The following is a 21,530-nucleotide window of genomic DNA, read 5'->3' as shown; positions in this document are numbered from 1 at the left end:
TTTAGTCTTGCCATTAAAGGTTTCACTTTTCTTTGGGTATTTTTTCAGATAACCCGAAAAGATACTAACTTTGAAGTCGTGTTTAGGCTTAAATTTTGTGAACGTGTGTTTCTTGTTTCACAGTTATTTGACTATATTCTCAGTAACAAATAAGTAAACCACCATAAATAGTGTATAACTTCATTGTTTTAATACAGATTTCAGAAAAACAGCGTAACTTTACATCAGAAACTTGCTTATATACATTTGGGAATAGGTTTAATTCTTGTAACGTGGTTTTTGATTTTCGGTAATTTAATTGATTTATTCTAGCTAAATCATTTTTGTCATTAGTGAGAAGTGCCTGACTCTTAGAATTGTTAGTTCCAAGGTTTGCTGTGATGGATGATTTAGTTTTTTTTTATTGGGGAGACTGCAGTGGCGTGGGTGTCGGGAAAGTGTATCAGGGTCATCAATGGTAATGTAGGATTTACAGCAGAGACAGGAAGATAGTGGAACAGGAAGGGCAAATTGCTGCCCATCAGGCTGTGCTAGATCAGGCTAGGGAAGATCTGGACAGGTTAAAGACGGACAAGGGCAAAGACAGGTGGGAAGTGGCAATAGGTAACGGAAGAAACAGGCCTGTTGCTTCCGTTAGAAACGGAAGAGCCTCAAGCAGAAGTAGGTGTAGACAGGACAATACAAACTTTCAATAGGAAACTGAAAAAGAATGTAGGGAAGTCATCGAAAAGGAAGAAAGTTTTGTTGTTAGGCAGTTCTCATGCAGGAGGTGTAGGCCAACTTCTGCAGGAGGAATTAGGACCAGAATACCAGGTCACAAATTTTTTGAAGCCAAGTGCTAGTGTCGATCAGGTGAGAGGATTTAGGTTCACTCAGAAAAGGATTTACCAGGGAAGACACCGCGGTTATTGTGGGAGGGCCAGGGAACATTACCTACAGAGATCATGGGTACGGTATAGAGTGTGACCTGGTAAAGACTGTGTCAGCATAGACACACACAAATGTTGAATTTGTATCTGTCCCGAGACGCCATGACCGGCCTCATTTGAACTCTCCTGTTGGGAGAGTAATTTGCAGTTGGAATGGCTGCTTGGGCTCTTATTGGTGTGGTTCCTGTTGATTCTCTCAGTAGGTGGTACCCGGCAGAGCCTACGTCTCAACAGGGAAGGAAAGGGTAAACTGGCTGCGGAAATAGCAGGAAATTTAATGGGGGAGGCACTGCCATGAATGGTAAAATACCAGTGGTTACAGGTGTTGGAGCAGCACCTTTTTTAGGATAGGTAAGACAGAAAGATGTCAAGTTCTACAAAAGGTCAGGATTGAAACAAATCTTCAGTTTAGGAAAGAAATTAAACAGCACAATTCTAGCACATTGGATCACCAATCACAGTTGTCAATTATAAATTTTCACCAATCACCAGAAAATTTATCTTCACCAAGTTGTATCTCAGTCCTAGGTACTTGCATTGATGAATTAAAGTCACCCAACCCAGTTGGCATAATCTGCCTCTCTGAACACCATGTGACCACTGGTATAGGAACGAGGCGTAAGCACAATGAGGAACCCTGACAGAGTACTGCTAATGTTAGAATAAGGAAAGGTCCTCATAGAAGTATAATTAAAAATAATGGAAGTATATTTCATCAAAATATTCTGAGTGTAAAGAATAAAATAGATGAGCTTCTGGTTTGTTTAGAAGATTTAGAAGCTGAGGATGAAATAAATATATTATGTCTGTCTGAGCATCACATTGTTACTGGTATGGATAAGGTAAATGTAAGTGGATATAAGCTCTCTGCACATGTAATTACAGAAAATACAGAGAGAGGAGGAGTTGCCACATATGTCAAAGTTATTGTGCAGAAAGTATAGAAACAAAAAAAGTTGTGTGTAGAGAAACATACAGAAGCATGTGCCTGTGAGCTTAAATTAAATGAAGGCTCATTTATAATTTTAACTGTACATAGGCCCCCATCAGGAAATTTTCATCTATTTCTGAAACATTTGGACTCCTTGTTGTGCTATCTGTCAGACAGGGGGAAGCAAATTATTATTTGTGGGGACTTCAATTAGATTCTCTGAAAGAGGGTAATAGGAAAAATGTCCTGAAGTATTATTCAGTTCTTTCAATTTGAAATCAGTTGTTGATTTTCCTAATCTGGTGGTAAAGGATAGCAGCTCACTGATAACTTCTTTATAGACCAAGTAAAGTTTAACCAGATAAATGCTCATCCTGTTGAGAATGGTCTTTCTGAACATGGCGCACAGCTAGTTACAATGAATGACATAGCTCCATTCAGCAATACTAAACAGTCCTCCGAAGTAGTACATTCAGTCAACTATCTAACAATTGCAAAATTCAGGGAAAGCCTACAGCAGTTAGACTGGGATGAGGTGTATCGTGAACCAGATGCTAATTGAAAATAGAATTTATTTCATGACACTTTTGTAAATGCATTTTAAAACAGCTTCCCCAAGAAAATAGTTAAATATACTCGTAGGAAACCATGTAACAAACCATGGCTTACTAAGGGTATAAAAATATCTTTTAACTGGAAAAGGGAAATGAATCTGACAGCAAGAAAGAGTAGTGACCCAGAAACTATCGAACATTATAAAAGCTACTGTGCTCTATCAAGAAAAGTTATTAAAAAATCCAGAAGTATGTGTTTCATGTCTGAAATCAGCAACTCTGATAATAAAATTAAAACAATTTGAAATATTATTAAGAGAGAAACAGGTCAACCAAGATCACAGCAAGATTGATGGTAATACTAATTGAATGAAAACTTTACGAACAAAAAGTCAGAAGTTCAAAATATCTTTAATTATTTTCTAAATGTTGTGGATATAGTAGGATCCAGGTATTCACTGGAAGATGCTAGGCTGTTAACGGAAAAGGCTATACCTATGTAATTTGATACAATTAAAATCTCACCCACTTCTCCCTCTGAAATTAGGAGAATAATAAACTTGCTTAAAAGCAAAAACTCACATGGAATTGATGGCATTTCCAGCAAAATACTAAAAGCTCTTTTGCAACATATCAGTAAGATTCTCAGCCACCTGTGTAATAGCTCTCTGGAACAGGGCGTTTTCCCTTATAGACAAATATGCTATTGTTATACCTTTGCATAAAAAAGGGGATATATCTGATGTCAACAATTACCGTCCGATCTCCCTTCTAAGAGCTTTCTCCAAAGGTTTTGCAAAAGTAATGTATACAAGACTAGCTTCACATATCTGTAAAAAATGAAGTACTAACAAAATGTCAGTTCGGTTTCCAGAAAAGTTTTTCAACAGGAAATGCCATACATGCTTTCACCAATCAAATTTTGAATGATTGGAATAACCGGGCCCCACCCAATTGGGATTTTTTGTTCTCTCTCAAAAGGCTTTTGATTTACACAATCATGAAATTCCCAAGTCTTTCTCTGATTCTCTTCTGCACCAGTGTCCAGCATTTCTTAAACACAGTCTGAAATTTGTGTGTCTTTTTCATTTGTGTCAGCACAGGCATCCCTGTTCTCAGCTGTCCAATTGCTGCCAGCATATGGCAGGGCAAGTGGTGTTACTTATGAGACTGGAATTCTCGAGTATGTCATTTGGTTACCACCGGTTTAGAAGTGCATACCAGTTACCTACGTTAACTGGCTCTGCGTAAGTGGAAATCTCATTTAGTAACTCTGAAAAGGTATTCACAAGTATCAGTGTTGCAGGTAAGACTGCCACAGATGTTCTTGGTGAAAGCAGAAGCTTCATATCCAACTCTCTAAGAATTTTAGCAATGGTAAATGAAGTTCCACATTGTGCAACATGGAACAAAATAATTGGAAAAGTTATTGGTTTTAGACTGCTTAAAAAGAGAAAAACTTGCCTCACATACCGTTTTTGTTGTGAAGGGTGACTAAATAGATTTCAGTTTATAATATCATTTGGTCAGGTTTCAAATTGATCAAAAAATGTACTTTCATGGCTGTCTTATTTACAGGTGGTCTAATGGAAAACACATTTAACAACCTGTCTACAGTTCAGGACCAGTTGCTGAGAATAAGTGTCAACCTATTTGACAACACAGCTGAAACAATTTCATCTGATAAAATCATCAGTGAACACTGACTACTTAATTCAGTGGTTATAGTAGTGAAGAGATTATAGGAACCCATACTTTTTGATGAGCTAAGGATTGGCTGCAATTCAAAATTTAGGTAATGAACATCCTGAAATCATGTAAGTTGCCGATAATGTCCCAGGTTGCCTAGTTCATGAATCTACTTCGGTAACTGTAAATTTAAATACATGGTTTACAAGGAACTCTGCAAGAAGTACCACAACTGGAAGATGACTGATGAAGCACGCTGTCATTCATGTTTGTGAGAGTGTTGCTGAAAAGCAGTGAACAGATCTCACAATAATATAGATGCTTCGTATAGGGCTACTGTGATTCACCATGTGTTCAAACCTAACCTATATCTTTTCTTCCCCAGAACACAGTAAGTAAGATATCATCCTATGTGAAAGGAATATTAGACCTTTTGCACGAAGTTATGTCTGAACCCAAATTAGAAGTGATCAAAGCGACCTTGATACTAATCCTGATCCTGTTCTGTACATCACTGCAGAAGAAAGTGACATTGGAAGCCACCACTTAAAACCACGCAAGGCCTAATCATTTGAGGGTGAAAGTGATGATGAATATAAATTTAGCAGTGATGATGGTTTGCCTTTGACTTCTCTTGCCATTAATACATGGAGAAAAATTTGTTGTGGTAGTACATAGTGTCCTGACTACAATGGGTATGTTGATATAAAGGGCAAATTGAAAGCTGAAGGTAACAACATGGCACCACACAATTTCTTTTCAGTTTTTTCTGTGACAATTTGATTGGTTACATAGCATTTCACACCAACTTTAATGTCTCTCAAAAAAAATAACCATTTAAACCAGTAACCAAAGACAGAATGTTTTTAAAGCAAAAGGACTTCTTTTGAGTATAAAACAACCTCAGTTACCATTGAAGTTGGTCTAGCTGTAAACATTTGAGGGACAATTGTCCAAGATCACTTATGTCCATAAATAGATTTGGAAGGTTGCCACCACACATTCATTTGAATAACAATGTTATGTCAATACGTAGTCTCCAAATTACAGTAAGCTTTGTACAATAAGACCTGTGCTTGCCATATTGAGTAAAAATTTTGAATGTAATTATGCCCAACACAGACGAAGATGGGCCATGGCAGCAGGTCAGCCCAAGACGCAAACAGCCATCAAATACTCAAGGCAACGGCCGAGTGCTGTTGCCAACACCATCTACATCGAGAACCACCAACAAAGGCAACACAGGGACTAACACAAACAACCCTGCGACTGCAGCATCCACAAATATACAAGCAGCTACGCAGAACACGAACAATACCACAACTGGCTTCCCACCAGTCATCATTCACAACTAAGGAGACCTGCGTCTCCTAAACAAGGAGGTTAAAAAAAAGCACAACCCCACAACATACTACTCTAAGCTCACTGGGGAACACGCCACACTGTATGTGGCGAACAAGCCAGATTACACAAATCTACTGGACTTTCTAAAAGAAAGGAAGGTAGAGCATTTCACGTACAGGACAGTTCTGGAAAAAACAGCAGTACGTGATCAAGGGGATAGACTCACGAACCCCAACCGAGACAGTACACGAAGAACTCTCTGCTCTCGGGTGGGAGTGCATTCGGGTAAACTGAATGTCAGAGTTCGGCACAGCGAGACCGTCTCATAACTACATGGCGGAATTGGCCGACACGGCCAAGTCCCGCGACCTGCTGAAGTTAAAGCTATTTCTTCACATGGTCGTCAATGTTGAAATTTACAACACGCCGCGCACCCACCAACAATGCCATAACTGCCAGCGCTATGCGCACGTGGGTATCAGATGTGGTCTCGCACCCCACTGCCGCATTAGCGCAGACGGTCACACCACCCAACACCGCAAATTCCCAACACTGCAAACTCCCCACACAGCACCTTGCAAGTGCGCTAACTGTGGTGCTGCCCATCCGGCAAACTACAGAGGGTGCATTGCTTACAAAGCAGCTCTGAGGCCCAAAATAGCAAAACATGCCAAACCAACCGCCATCACAGTTCCGAAACCGCCCCCGTGCCCACTAAGAAGTGGAATACCCTTCGCTGGAGTGGTCGCCCCAGCAGCGTGGGACGGTCAGAGGAGCCCCAGAGTTCAGGACACGCCCAGCAAACACCCCCAGTAACACACACACACACACACACACACACACACACACACACACACACACACACACACACACACACGAAATCAGCAACACCACCACCCCATCCCCTGAGATGGCGGACTGCAGCCCACCACAGGCCACTGAAAACACACTTATACAGGGACGACCACAGCGCCAGAGGAGGAAAAGGAGGAGGAGGAGGAAAAACAGCCGCAGCACAAGGAACACGACCACACCACAACAAGTACACAGACAACAGAACACCAACACTCATGAACACAACCCGGACACCACCTCAACAACCCACGTAACACACCCACTCACCACAAAGATACACAGGCGCCCACAACTGCCACACGTGCAGCCGACACTCAGGCCAGCCCTCACCAGGCACCAACACAGGAACAAGCGGCCACTAACACGACCAATAACTCTCAAGCCGACATGACCAACATTACGATAACATTCCAGAGAATAATGGAAACATTATCCCCCGGATGCACGACCACCGAAATAGTCACGAAGATTATGGGGTGTGTCTCACAACTCTTCATGCAGTTTATGTCGATCACGCTCAACTGGACTAGCTTCCAAGCAACTGTCACACCTCTTTTTACACTACTACATGGATAATATACCACACCAGCCCCGAAACGCAGACTTAAACACAATCACACAGATCCTGTTTTGGAATGCCAACAGGATCGCAAGCAAAAAAAAAAAAGACTAGATGGCCGCGTTCATGGAGCAAAAGGGTATCCGAATCGCTCTCGTGAACGAAACACTGCTTACGCCTCCCAAACAACTAAACATCCCAGAGTATTGTGTCTACCGTACCGACCGACCGGATGGCAGGAGGGGAGGCGGCACGGCAATAACCGTACACAGAGACATAGAACACACGAACATCGAGCTCCCAGCACTTGAAAGACTAGAGGCCACGGCCGTCAGGGTCAAGTTCAACGGAGCCAACACCACACTGGTATCGATAGACAATCCTCCTAAAAACATAGTAACACGCGATATCAGCACAGTACTCAACACAGCACCGTGGGTAATTGCCGCTGGAGACCTCAACGCAAAAAACCCTGATTGGAGCGAGACTCATCAGTGGTTCTGTAGGCTATGCAGTAGAGATAGGAAGATTGTGGAACAGGAGGGGAAAATTGCTGCCCTTCAGGCTGAGTTAGATGAGGCTAGGCGAGAACTGGGCAGTTTAAGGGGGGAGAAGGGTAAACAGGGGTGGGAAGTGGCAACAGGCATGAGGAACAGGCCAAGAAATTCTTCTGACAGCTTTGTTATTAATGTACAAAATAGGTTTGACCTGTTGCCTCAGTCAGAAACTGATGAGCCTCTCACAGAAGTAGATGTAGACAGGGCTCAACAAGCTTTCAGCAGCAAATTGATTAAGAATGTAGGGAAGTCTGCAAAGAGAAAGAAAGTCTTGTTGCTAGGTAGTTCGCATGCTAGGGGTGTGGGCCAACTTCTGCAGGATGAATTGGGGTTGGATTACCAGGTCACAAGGTTTTTCAAACCTAGTGCTGAACTTGGGCAGGTTACAGAGGATTTAGGTTCACTATGTAAAGGTTTTACTAAGGAAGACACCGTGGTTATTGTGGGTGGGCCGGGCAACAGTATTGACAGAGATCCGGGGTACAGCATAGAGTGTGACCTGGCAAAGATTGCATCGGCATCGAATCATTCCAGTGTTGGGTTTGTGTCGGTTCTGGAGCGCCACGACCGACCTCATTTGACCTCTTCTGTCAGGAGAGTTAATTTGGAGTTGGAACGGTTACTTGGATCTGGTGCAGGGTCACACATTGGTGTGGTTCCTGTTGATTCACTCTGTAGGTGGGACTATACTAGACATGGCCTACACCTCAACAGGAAAGGGAAGGGTAAACTGGCTGGGCTGATAGCAGGAAATTTTAAGGGGGGAGGAACTACATCTCATGGTGGTAACTCTTTTTTAGTTTAAGATCAGTGTCCAGTGGGAAACTCAGCCAGGCAAGTACTAAAGATGTTAAAAAAGTTCAAGATACTCACAAAAGTAAAGTGAAAAATAATGTTAGTATATTTCATCAAAATATTGGGGGATTGAAGAATAAAACTGATGAGCTTCTGCTTTGTTTCGAAGATATAGAAAGCAAGAATGTAAGAGATATACTATGCCTGTCTGAGCATCACATTGTCACTGATATGCAAAAGGTTAGCATCAATGGGTACAAATTAGCTGCACATGTAAGTAGAGATAATATGATGAGAGGAGGAGTTGCCATATATGTCAAAAGCTTCCACAGTGCAAAACATTTAGAAACTAAAAAATTTTGTTTAGAGCAACATACGGAAGCATGTGCCACTGAGCTTAAACTAAATGATGGCACTTTCATAATTCTAACAGTGTATAGGTCCCCCTCAGGGAATTACCAGCTATTTCTAGAAAACTTGGATGCTTTGTTGTGCTATCTGTCAGACAGGGGGAATCAAATTATTTGTGGGGATTTGAATGTTGATTCCCTGAAAGAGTGTAATAGGAAGAATGGCCTTTTAGTATTACTCAGTTCTTTCAATTTGAGCTCCGTCATTGATTTTCCTACTCGGGTAACAAAGAACAGCAGTACATTGATAGATAACTTTTTTATAGACCAAGATAAGTTTAAGGACATAAATGCTTATCCTGTTGAGAATGGTCTTTCAGATCATAGTGCACAGCTTGTTACAGTACATGACATAGCTCCATGCAGTATAATAAATCAGACTTTCAAAGCAGTGCGTTCAATTAACAATATAAATATTGCAAACTTTAGGGAAAGCCTACAGCAGCTAGACTGGGATGAAGTGTATAAGGAACCCGATGCAAACTTGAAATATAACTTATTTCACAATACATTTTTAAGGGTATTTGAAAATTTTTTCCCAAGAAAATAGTTAAACATAATTCCAAGAAAACATAAAAAACCTTGGCTAACTAAAGGAATAAGAATATCTTGCAACCGTAAAAGTGAACTGTATCTAACAGCAAGAGGGAGTACTGACCCCGAAATTGTTCAATATTATAAAAACTATTGTGCGGTACTAAGAAAAGTTATTAAAAAGTCCAGAAGCATGTGTATCATGTCTGAGATCAGTAACTCTGATAAAATTAAAGCAATTTGGAATATTATTGAAAGGGAAACAGGGCAACCAAGAGCACAGGAAGACTTTAGTGCAATAAAACTGAATGACAAGTGCACTAACAAACAATCAGAAATTGAAAATATTTTGAATAATCATTTTTTAAATGTTGTGGAGAAAATAGGATCTAGATCTTCACTAGAAGAGGCAAGGCTATTAATAGAAGAGGTCATACCTGCGCAGTTTGAAACAACTGTAATTCCACCAACCTCTCCCTCTGAAATCAGTAAAATAATAAACTCACTGAAAAGTAAAAGCTCTTACGTAATTGATGGCATTTCCAGCAAAGTACTTAAAGCTTGTTCCCACAGATAAGTAGGATTCTCAGCCACGTATGTAATAGCTCTTTGGAGCAGGGTGTTTTCCCTGATAGACTGAAATATGCCATTGTAAAACCATTGCATAAAAAGGGGGATACGTCTGATGTCAACAACTACTGCCCAATCTCTCTTCTGACAGCTCTATCAAAAATTTTTGAGAAAGTAATGTATTCAAGAGAAGCCTCCCATATTTGTAAAAATAAAGTACTAACAAAATGTCAGTTTGGTTTTCAGAAAGGCTTTTCAACAGAAAATGCTATATATGCCTTCACTGATCAAATATTAAATGCTCTGAATAACCAGACATCCCCCATTGGTATTTTTTGTGATCTCTCCAAGGCCTTTGATTGTGTAAATCATGGAATTCTTTTAGATAAGCCAAATCATTATGGTTTGAGTGGGGCAGTGCACAAACGGTTTAATTCATACTTAACTGGAAGAATGCAGAAAGTTGAAATAAGTGGTTCGTGTAATGTTAAAACAACAGCTGATTCGTCAAACTGGGGTGCTATCAAGCACAGGGTCCCACAGGGTTTGGTCTTAGGTCCTTTACTGTTCTTGATATACATTAATGACTTACCATTCCACATTGATGAAGATGCAAAGTTAGTTCTTTTTGCTGATGATACAAGTATAGTAATAAAATCCAAAAACCAGGAACTAAGTGATGTAATTGTAAATGATGTTTTTCACAAAATTATTAAGTGGTTCTCAGCAAACGGACTCTCTTTAAATTTTGATAAAACACAGTATATACAGTTCCGTACAGTAAATGGCACAACTCCAGTAATAAATATAGAATTTGAACAGAAGTCTGTAGCTAAGGTAGAATTTTCAAAATTTTTTGGTGTGTCCATTGATGAGAGGTTAAACTGGAAGCAACACATTGATGGTCTGCTGAAACGTCTGAGTTCAGCTACGTATGCTATTACGGTTATTGCAAATTTTGGTGATAAGAATCTCAGTACATTAGCTTACTATGCCTACTTTCATTCACTGCTTTCGTATGGTATCATATTCTGGGGTAATTCATCGTTGAGTAGAAAAGTATTCATTGCACAAAAACGTGTAATCAGAATAATTGCTGGAGCCCACCCACGGTCATCCTGCAGACATCTATAAGGATCTAGGGATCCTCACAGTAACCTCACAGTATATATATTCCCTTATGAAATTTGTTGATAATAATCCAACCCAATTCAAAAGTAATAGCAGTGTGCATACCTATAACACCAGAAGAAAGGATGATCTTCACTATGCAGGGTTAAATCTGACTTTGGCACACAAAGGGGTAAATTATGCTGCCACAAAAGTCTTTGGGCACCTACCAAACAGCATCAAAAGCCTGACAGATAGCCAACTAACATTTAAAAATAAATTAAAAGAATTTCTAGATGACAACTCCTACTCATTGGCTGAATTTTTAGATATAAACTAAGTAAAAAAAACTTAATCATTAGTTTCATTCAATATTTTGTGTAATGTAATTTCTTGTACAGACATCTTTTATTAACCTGACACGTTCCACATCATTACGAAGTGTCGTATTCATGATCTATGGAACAAGTATTAATCTAATCTAATCTATGTTTTGGGTACCCTCTCAAAGTTTCATATGCCGATGCACTTTATCAGTGTGTAAACACAGGTGAGCCAGGATTGGTGGTATACATTTTGTCATTAAATAGAATTTCAACACCAACAGAACTGTTACAGTTTTGACTATCTACATTTATACATAAGGCTAATAGACAGTTTTAGTGAATAAAAATGAAGTATTTAAACGAAAATTTATTGTACTCAGATACCTTCCATCACATTGTATCATAGACAGAACTCACACTTAAGGATATATGCCAAATGCCATAACCCTGGAAAAGTAACCCTGAACCGGGGATTTTAAGGATGTGTGCTTCCCATATGAGATGTACTGTGAAACATCACCTTCTGACATTACTTTCACATCTAAAAATTTTAAGTAATTCCGTGTAACCCCAAAATATCCTTCCCCACACTGAAACAAACTGTCAACCTTTACACACTGCTTGCTAATCAATTGGGTTTATAAAACTCAACTGGTGCAGTTAAAGATTGTGATTTTCCACTGCAGCAATATATTTCTGTGGAAAAGAACGCTCCGTGGAGAACTGAATGCAGGAATCTGCAGAGAACAAAAACCTGGCTGAACTGGTGTAGATCCTGGCACAGGGAATACACGTCGACAGCCAGTGTGAAAATAGCTACACCGTACTGTGCAGGGTGGGGGAGGGGGGGCGGGTGAAGGCTGGTGATACCATGCATCGTGGCCGTAGTAAACTACCTGCTGGAGTCGGGTGCCGATGTCAATGTAAGAAACGATTAACAGCAGATAGCCCTCCCCGTGGCAGCAGGATACAGCTGAGAGGGTGCTGCAACAGTGCTACTGTTCTATGGCAGTGAAAGGGGATCCACAAGATGGCACAGTTGCTGGTAGCTGCCGACAAATATTACCTCCCTCTACTGAAGGATGCTTCTGAGGACCAGTTGGTCCAGAATTTGTCTGTAGAAAATGTGGCAGAGCATGCGGTGCTGGCCTCGAGGTGATCTCCAAGGATCCTCCAGAGGCCTGGAAAGCAGAGGGCTGGTGAGAGGCAGATAATGGCGGAAATCTCACAGTTGGTTGAAGGAAAAATTACGCTGACATGAAAGTTTACTTTCCTCTGTCTTTGTAAGTAGCCCCTATGAAGTACTGAGCTTTCTCTCAAAACACTTGCCAAAGGAATGTGCTGGGACAACTTAAGCCTCCTAGCATATTCTTTAAGCAAACACTCCACGAGCATTTTTGTGCTTTTAACAGATAATGAAACATTCATATCCTTATGTTGTATTTTTGAATGCTATGTAGCAGAATACCGTCAGCACATTTGGGATATAAACGTAGACTAGAATAGACTAGTGACACAGAAATAAAAAACTCAGCACAATCGGAGATATATATATTCTTAATCTGATTGCTGTGGGCACTAAGTATATATTGCATGTGCCTTTTATACTTTAATGAAATGTAGTGATTTAAAATTATGTCAAATTTGTCACAGAAAACCTTGCGTACAAATTCAGTACCTTGAGCTTACATCATCCAAAATTTAATTCCAGCACAAATTGTCAAAACAGTTACAAGGACTGGGTATTTCAACACGAAATAATCTTATATGTCCCAAAATAACAATCCCATCCACCACGCACGCTGCTATACACAAACCAGAGTCACTGAATCGCTCCACACTGCTCTATAAATTAGAGATAGCTGGGATCAGCAGGAGACCTTATTTGACACACAGAAAGCAAAGAGTTATAACAATATATACCTCTGCAAATTACTCATCGAAATGGGAAACTACCACTAGATGTCCCCCAAGGCTCAGTTTTGGGACCAATTCGCTAGCCGTTTTATATAAAGCGATTTAACCTTGTACATCAATGCCAAGTCACTTCTATTTGCAGATGACACTTCAGCACTGAGTAAAAAAGTAGCTCTGCAGTTAAATGGTCTGAAGCTAAATATTACAAAAAAACAAATCACACAGTTCAAAACAAAACAATGTAAGCTAAGTGAGATATATGTCCTACATTAAAATAAGGGAGAACCAGAAAGCACAGTGAAATTCTCAGGACAAAGGCTTCAGCTGGCAGCCATATCCAGAATATTTACTTAACAAACCAAATAGCCTTTCTTTTGCAATTGGAATGTTACTTAATGTAAGAGACATTGACGAAAAATTGTGTACCATAGTTACTTCGAATCTGTCATCAGATGTGGCGTAATTTTCGGGGGTAATTCAAGTTATATGGTAAGGATATTAAAACTCCAAAGAAGAATCGTTAGGAAAGTGTGAGCCGCACATCCAAGAACCTCATATCGCTTATTGTTTAGAAAAACCAAATATATTATCTTTACCACCACTATACATTCTTGAAATTCTAATTTTTCTGTACATTAAACATGAACTTTTGAAAGACTTTCACTTCAAACATTTACACAACTAGGCAACAACAAAATTATATGCTCCCACCCACACCTGTTACAGCTATGTTCTATGGCTCCAACACATGAGCATGAAAATACACAATAAATTAAAGATCTGTGATATACTGAGCATGGAAATTGGTCACCTACAGAAAATATTACATGAACTCTTAGTGGAAAGATGTTCTTCAGTGGAGGAGATTATGAATGATGAGGTGGTAACTTGAACAGTGCAACTAACATCTTTATATACATAAAAACACCTTGTACAAAAATGTATAGTACAAAAATGTATAGGTATCGTACTGCTAGAAAATTGTTTGCAAACTATACTCATTTTTTTAAGTCTGCAAACTAAATCCCTAAAATTATATACTGACATGTCTCCATTACAGAAGGTCACATGATCTGAACATTGTATGTTATGAGATGAAATAAATCGAATCAGCTACTTGATGTGTCTCACTTTTTGCTGTGCTTATTTAAATACCTCAAAAGCTGCTCTCACACAATGTGCTGCCAAACCATTTGCAAAAAACAGTTTGGATGCTTCACGATCATGTTAAATATCACAGGAGGATGCTAGCCAGTGGGAGTAGTATTAGCACAGTTAGAGGAGGTGGCAGCCATTGCTTTCTTCCGACTTTCACAAATGTCTTGCAGGACAATAGATATTTTTTCAAAGGAAAAAAAATATACCAGTAATCATTGTACTATACCTGGAGAGATGTATAGTTGACCTAAGAGAACACAATGGAATGAATATTTATCTATAAATTATATAGTCCGGCATAGGTTGAGTGTGATATGGTCAAGTGCATTGAGAGAAAAATGATAACTTTGTCACAACTCCTCATTAGATCTTTATAGTACCTCCCCAGACGTTTATTTTTTATTATTATTTACATTTTTCATAACAATAAACATGTGGTGGAAGGGTAGCATGAAGGACTAGACTGAGAAGCAGTACGAGGACACGCTGTCGTAACTGGTTACGTTAATGTGACTGTCAGATGGCTGGCTTCCATTTATGGTACCCCGACAGGCTGGTGAAATTTAGAGTGGCAATTTCTCAAAAAAAGGTTGAGCAGCATTTTTGTACCACTGGAGTATCTCTCACATTTATATGTACTAAGTTGGTGCAGAAGTTCAATGAAATTGGTGATTTGTCGTATTTACACTTCCTGTGCCAGGTTTAATGTAGTACACTACCCTCTGATGTTTCTCAGAGTTCTAAAAATTTCAATTTGTGTAACCTCACCATCTTTTTCCCACTACTAGAGCAAACTTTTAAATCTTAATACAGATTTCCCACTGATTGCGTAACTTTGTAACATTCATTTGGTGTGTGTAATTATCTGGCTATCATTTACTGTGACAAATTTCTGTGAGGAATCATCTCTACGCATCCCAGTGCCACAAAGGAGCACGCCACAAAGAAGCAGATGCACAAAGCTGCCGATATCTGGAATGGATGTCAACAGCCAGTGTGAAAATGGCTACACTGCACTTCACACGACGGCGAAGTGTGGTGATTCGTCGGCTTCAAATTGGCTGCTTGAGTCCGGTGCGGACGTCACTGTGCGAAACAACTGGCAGCAGGCTCCTCTGCATATAGCGGGAGCATACAGCAAACTGGGTGCCGTGATGGTCTTGCTGTTTCACAGTGCAGACAAGGACTCATGGGACAGCTGTGGGCGGACAGTTTTGCAGATGGCCACCACATGTGGTGAAGCAGCTGTCGTGAACCTGCTGTTGCGGTTGGGGACGGACCGGTCTGCTGCCAGCTACGGTAAAACGCCTCTCGAGCTCGCTCTGGCATGCGGCAGGAGGGCAGTAGTAGATACACTTAGCAGGAATTGTCCCGAGTATCACGGGGCAGTCCTACTGTTTACAGATGAAGCAGGTAAAAACCTGGTATACTGTAAAATATGTGTCATTGAATTATTGAAATATTTACCTGCTCTTCTTCCTCCTCCCCCTTGAACTAAGTATCTGCTGGTAAAATACAGACCACAAGATAGCATACATTGGTGACATTAATATAGACGTACGACTAAAAACACCTACTGTCGTCACCCACTTTCAAAACATTTTAAGGTCTAACAACTTTTACCGTACAAAGAAGTCAACCAGATTAGATGCTTGCCTAGATAACAATCTCAAATTTGACAAAATACGGGTGTCAGTACGGAGTGATGAATCCAGTATTATCTGACCATGACAGCCTATGGCTAATAGTTAACTGTGAAAACTATCATACTCAGCAACCTGAACACATTAAGAGGATCAGATTATTATACCCTGACAACATTACGTAGTTAAGGCAAAAATTATCAGAACAGAGTATATAACTGTAATAACAACGATAATGCTTCCATCCTGTTTATGAACATACTAACGAGCTTAGTTCAAAATTGTTGCCCATAAATAATCAAAAAAATGAAAATATATAATGCACCAAATAGAAAAAAGAAGCACAACTGCTTCACTCCTGAACAGCATGACCTGAGAAACACACTTATTGCCCTACATAAAATGGCTAAAACTGGTAACCTAGCATCGAAGCAGAGGTGTAACGAAGCCAGGAAGAATTATAGGACTGAAATACAGACAGCAAAGCAAAGAGCCAATGATGCTTTCATTGGAAACTCCAGCAACAAATGCAAAGCAGCCTCGCAGGTAATAAAATAACAGGGAAGCCTAAAACAAGAAATTCCAATAGTGCCAGAAAAATTAAATGAATTTTTTGTTAACAGTACTAAGTTCGAAGCTACTGCTACCTCTGCACCAGATGATGCAACTTCTGAAAATTTTACCCACAACATTCCTGACCTAAATAACTTATCCTTTAAGTGGAAACAGGTGACCTGACAAACTGTGTACAAAGTCGTCACATAATGGCTCATACAGTGAAGATCTCTTATGGCATCTCCAACACCATCTTGAAAGAAATAATTTACGTTATTGTTGCCCCTCTTACCTTTCTTATCAATAGTACTTTTACAGCTGGAAAGTTTCCTGAAGTCCTGAAGGCTACTATTGTTATCCCTATCTATAAAAAAGGAGGAAAAACCAACCTTGAAAGTTACCGTCCAATATCCCTCATACCTATGTTATCCAAGATAATAGAATGCTACATTAAAACACAACTCTGCAACTACTTTGCTGAACAAAATATTGTTTCCTCCTCACTCTTTGGTTTTAGGCCAGGATTGTCTACAATAAATCCAGTAGAAACTCTTGTGACAGACATACTTGATGGCTTTGAAAACAATTCCATCACTTGTGCTGTGCTTCTAGATCTGAGTAAATAAACAGTCTGAAATTTGTGTGTGCATTTTCATTTGTGTCAACACAGGCATCCCTGTTCTCAGCTGTCAAATTGCTGCCAGCGTATGAGGGCAAGGGAGGTTACTTATGAGACTGCAACTCATGAGTACGTCATTGGGTTACCGATAGTGAAGAAGCACATACCAGTTACCTACATTAACTGGCTCCGTGTAAGGAGATATCTTCAAGTAACTCGGAGAAGGCATTCACAAGTATCAATGTTGCAGATAAGGCTGCCACAGATGTTCTTGGTGAAAGCAAAAGCTTTGTTTCCAACACTAAGATTTTTAACAATGGTAAATTAAGTTCCACTTTGTGCAACATGGAACAAAACAAACAAAATCTATTTTAAGTAGTCACTCTTCACAACAAACATGGTATGTTAGGTAAGTTTCTCTTTGTGAGCAACCTAAAACCAGTAACTTTTCCAATTTAGAATCTCATTTGGTCAGGTTTCAAATTGATCAAAAATGTATTTGCATGGCTGTCTTATTTATAGGTGGTCTAATGGAAAACACATTTAACAATCTGTCTACAGTTTCTGAGAATTAATGTCAACCTATTTGAAAACAACTGAAACAATTTCATCTGACAAAATCATCAGTGAACACAGTGACTACTTAATAGAGGGGTTACAGTAGTGAAGAGATTATAGAAACCCATACTTTTTGATGAGGTAAGGAGTGCCTGCGGATTCAAAATATAGGAAATGGATGTCCTGAAATCATGTAATTTACCGATAAGGCCCCAGGCTGCCTAGTTCGTTAACTTACTTTTGTAACAGTCACTGTAAATAGACAGGTTACAAGGAACTCTGCAAGAAGAACCACCACTGCAAAATGGCTGATAAAGCATGATGTCATTCATTTTTGTGATAGTGTTGCTGCAAAGTAGTGAGCAGATGTTGCATTAATATAGAGGCTTTGTATGGGGCTACTGTGCTTCACCAGATGTGTCCAAACCTAACCTGTACCTTTTCTTCCCCAGAACACAGTAAGTAGGAATTCATTGAATGTGAAAGGCAGAGCTTTTGGATGAAGTTATGTCTGAACCCAAATTAGAAGTGATCAAAGTGACTGATACTAATCCTGATCCTGTTCTGTACATCACTGCAGAAGAAAGTGACATTGGAAGAAACCACTTAAAACCATGCAAGGCCTAATCATTTGAGGGTGAAAGTGATGATGAATATAAATTTAGCAGTGATGATGGTTTGCCTTTGACTTCTCTTGCCATTAATACATGGAGAAAAATTTGTTGTGGTAGTACGAAGTGTCCCGACTACAATGGGTATGTTGATATGAAGGGCAAACTGAAAGCTGAAGGTAGCAACATGGCACCACACAATTTTTCAGTTTTTTCTGTGAAAATTTGATTGGTTACATAGCATTTCACACTAACTTTAATGCCTCTCAAAAAAACAAACCATTTAAACAAGTAACTAAAAACTGGTTGTTTGTTTTCCTAGCAAAAAGAATTCTTGTGGGTATAAAACAACCTTGTAGTTACCATGGAAGTTGCTCTTGCTGTAAACAGTTGAGGGACAATTGTGCAAGTTCACTCATGTCCATAAATAGGTTTGGAGGGTTACCACCACACATTCATTTCAATAACAACAACATGATGCCAAGAACAGAGTCTCCAAATTATAACAAGCTTTGCAAGGTAAGACTTATGCTTGACATATTGAGTAACGCTTTTGAAGAGAATTATGCCCCACCTAAAGTCAACCAGTTAATGAATACATGGTGACATTAAAAGGAAGGATTGGTTACAAATAATAAATGGCCAAGAAAATCATCAGATGAGGATGCATAGTATGGCTTTGGGCTAATAAATTAGTATTTGTTTGTGATTTTGAAGTGTACACCAGGGTTGGGTTGTTCTGAGGGAGAAGACCAGACAGCAAGGTCATTAGTCTCATCGGATTAGGGAAGGAAGTCTGCCGTTCTCTTTTAAAGGAACCATCGAGGTGTTTGCCTGGAGCCATTTCGGGAAATCGCAGGAAACCTATATTAGGATGGCCGGACGCTGCATTGAACAGTCGTCCTCGCGAATCCGAGTTCAAAATGGCTCTGAGCACTATGGGATTTAACATCTATGGTCATCAGTCCCCTGCAACTTAGAACTACTTAAACCTTATTAATTTAAGGACATCACGCAACACCTAGTTATCACGAGGCAGAGAAAATACCTGACCCCACCGGGAATCAAACCCGTGAACCCGGGTGCTGAATGCGAGTCCAGTGTACACTATAAACATAGGTACAGCTGAGGTTAATTTAGGAGAAATGGTTTTATTTTACTTGTGAGGGAGTGTGGAATGGAGACATTATAAATTTTTGTTATCTACTTCACAAGTTTGTGTTTTGTGGAAAACTGAAACAAATGAAGCATGACAAAGAACTCAGTAGAGTGGACATTGAATGGTCAGCGAGGGATGATGGAATACCCTTTATAAAAATCAAAGGGCACTCTTCTAACTATAATCTTCCAGATGATGTTTCAGTTGTGAACAGAAAGGAAGCTGATGGTAGCAAAAAGCAAACTGCTGCTAGGTCATATCTTATGAACACAGGATGTTATACAATTGAAATAAAAGCAGGAAGGTCCTCGGTTAGATTATTTTGGTATGTTGTTAATGTATCAGTTGTGATGCACACTGGTAGCAGTTTGCAAGTCTCAATATTTTTAAGGAATGTTGTAGCTGGTTTATCACATACTAGATATGTGACAGGTTTAACAGGTTCGTCACATAATACACTACATAATGAGAGATTCAAACGACAGGTGCCCGCAGAAAATAGAGTCAGAAGCAAAACACATGCTGCAGCAAGGGCTTCTAACACATTATGCCAACTGTGGTAGGAAAAAACCCTTCATAGATACTGATGAAGTTTTAAAAGTGATGTATGCTTGTGCTTGTCAACTGAGAAGATTTGTTTCATTCTTTTCCATGATTAGTTATGAGCCTATCCAGGGTACGTCGCAAATTTTTCACGTATTGTGCCGCTAAGAGTTGCCACAGTGAAGCCACCCTCCAACATTCATTTAAATTTATAAAAATCAATAAATTATCATTTTCATTTCTTCAGTGTGTATTCAATTTTATCAATTTCCACAATAAATTCAGTGGTTTAACCTTTGTGAGTGTGGGTAGCCTAATGTTAAACTCCAGCTTGCCTGGCCTACAGCAGACGGTCACTGATACACTGAGGGCGATTTCGTCCCATGTAACTCTGGTCTGTCATACGATGCCGCAGACGAAGCAGATAAAATCCTGGTATACTGTGAAATACATATTACTAAATTATTCAAATCTGTAAGCCCCAGTGATGCAAGGCGATGTGAGTGATTAGGCAGGAAAATGTGATTGGCGTACTACAATGTGACGTTGCACACAGTGTTGAACTGAGCATTTTTAATAGTAGGGGCGTATTTTATTTTGAGTCTGACATCAGAAAGTCATGTATTTTTGATGAGAGTCTCTGGTTTGGAGATGGGGGAGGGGAACCTTACTATTGGGATGCAGTGTTTTCTAATTTGGCAACTGGTGACCAGCACAATTTGGTGGGAAGGAGGAGATGACAACAATGACTTAGGGCACTGAACAACAAGGTTATTAGGGCCCTTACATGAATTATATACTGATGACTGTGATGAAATGCCAATAAAATGGAAGAACAAGTTGCTTAGCTCCGCAAGAACTGAAAGGTAATCACCATAAGACTAGTTTCAGAATGGCCAGTAACAAAGCCCTGACAAGACACAGCATGTCAACTAGATGAAACAGTGGCTAAAATACCAGTAAAGACACAGCAAAAAGGGGACAGATGGCTGTGGCTGGATAACAACTATAAGTATTGAGTGACCAAGCATGCCTGTGACATTAAAATCTCACGTCCAATATTTGTGGAAAAATTCCCCTCCGACACCAGACGAAAACACGACCACCACTGCCTCCTTATCAGTTATAATAGAGGGCATCTCCTGTGCCAGATCCAGATCAAGCCTCAGGTTGTCATATCTATCTATATATCTATCTAGTTTACACCCACATTGGAGCACTAAAATCAAACATAACAACAGAGTTGACAATGATTAAGTTTAGGTGTTAGCAGTCAGCTATTTTTTCGTTTCCCAAAACTTCCTTATTCTCTGATCTGGCTGCTCGTTCTTCTGCAGATACAACATACTTCTTCCCTTCTGACGGTTTGAATATCAGCTGTGTGTATTTTTTTCTTCAGAAGCAGTTTCTCTTCTCTGTGTTGAATTTGGTGTGTGGTGATATTCAGTTCATCCAGATCACTTTGTACTTCTTTAAACCAGATGTTTTCTGTGTTACTGTTCCAGAAGGAGTCAAAAAGTTGCTTCAGGATTCTAGTATTTGGTATGTGAGATATGTGGCCGAAAAATGCAATCCTCCTTTCCCTTATTGTATGAATAATGGAT

This window comes from Schistocerca gregaria, chromosome 11 (genome assembly GCF_023897955.1).
Source record: "Schistocerca gregaria isolate iqSchGreg1 chromosome 11, iqSchGreg1.2, whole genome shotgun sequence".
NCBI lineage: Eukaryota > Metazoa > Arthropoda > Insecta > Orthoptera > Acrididae > Schistocerca > Schistocerca gregaria.
This window is presented reverse-complemented; position numbering follows the sequence as displayed.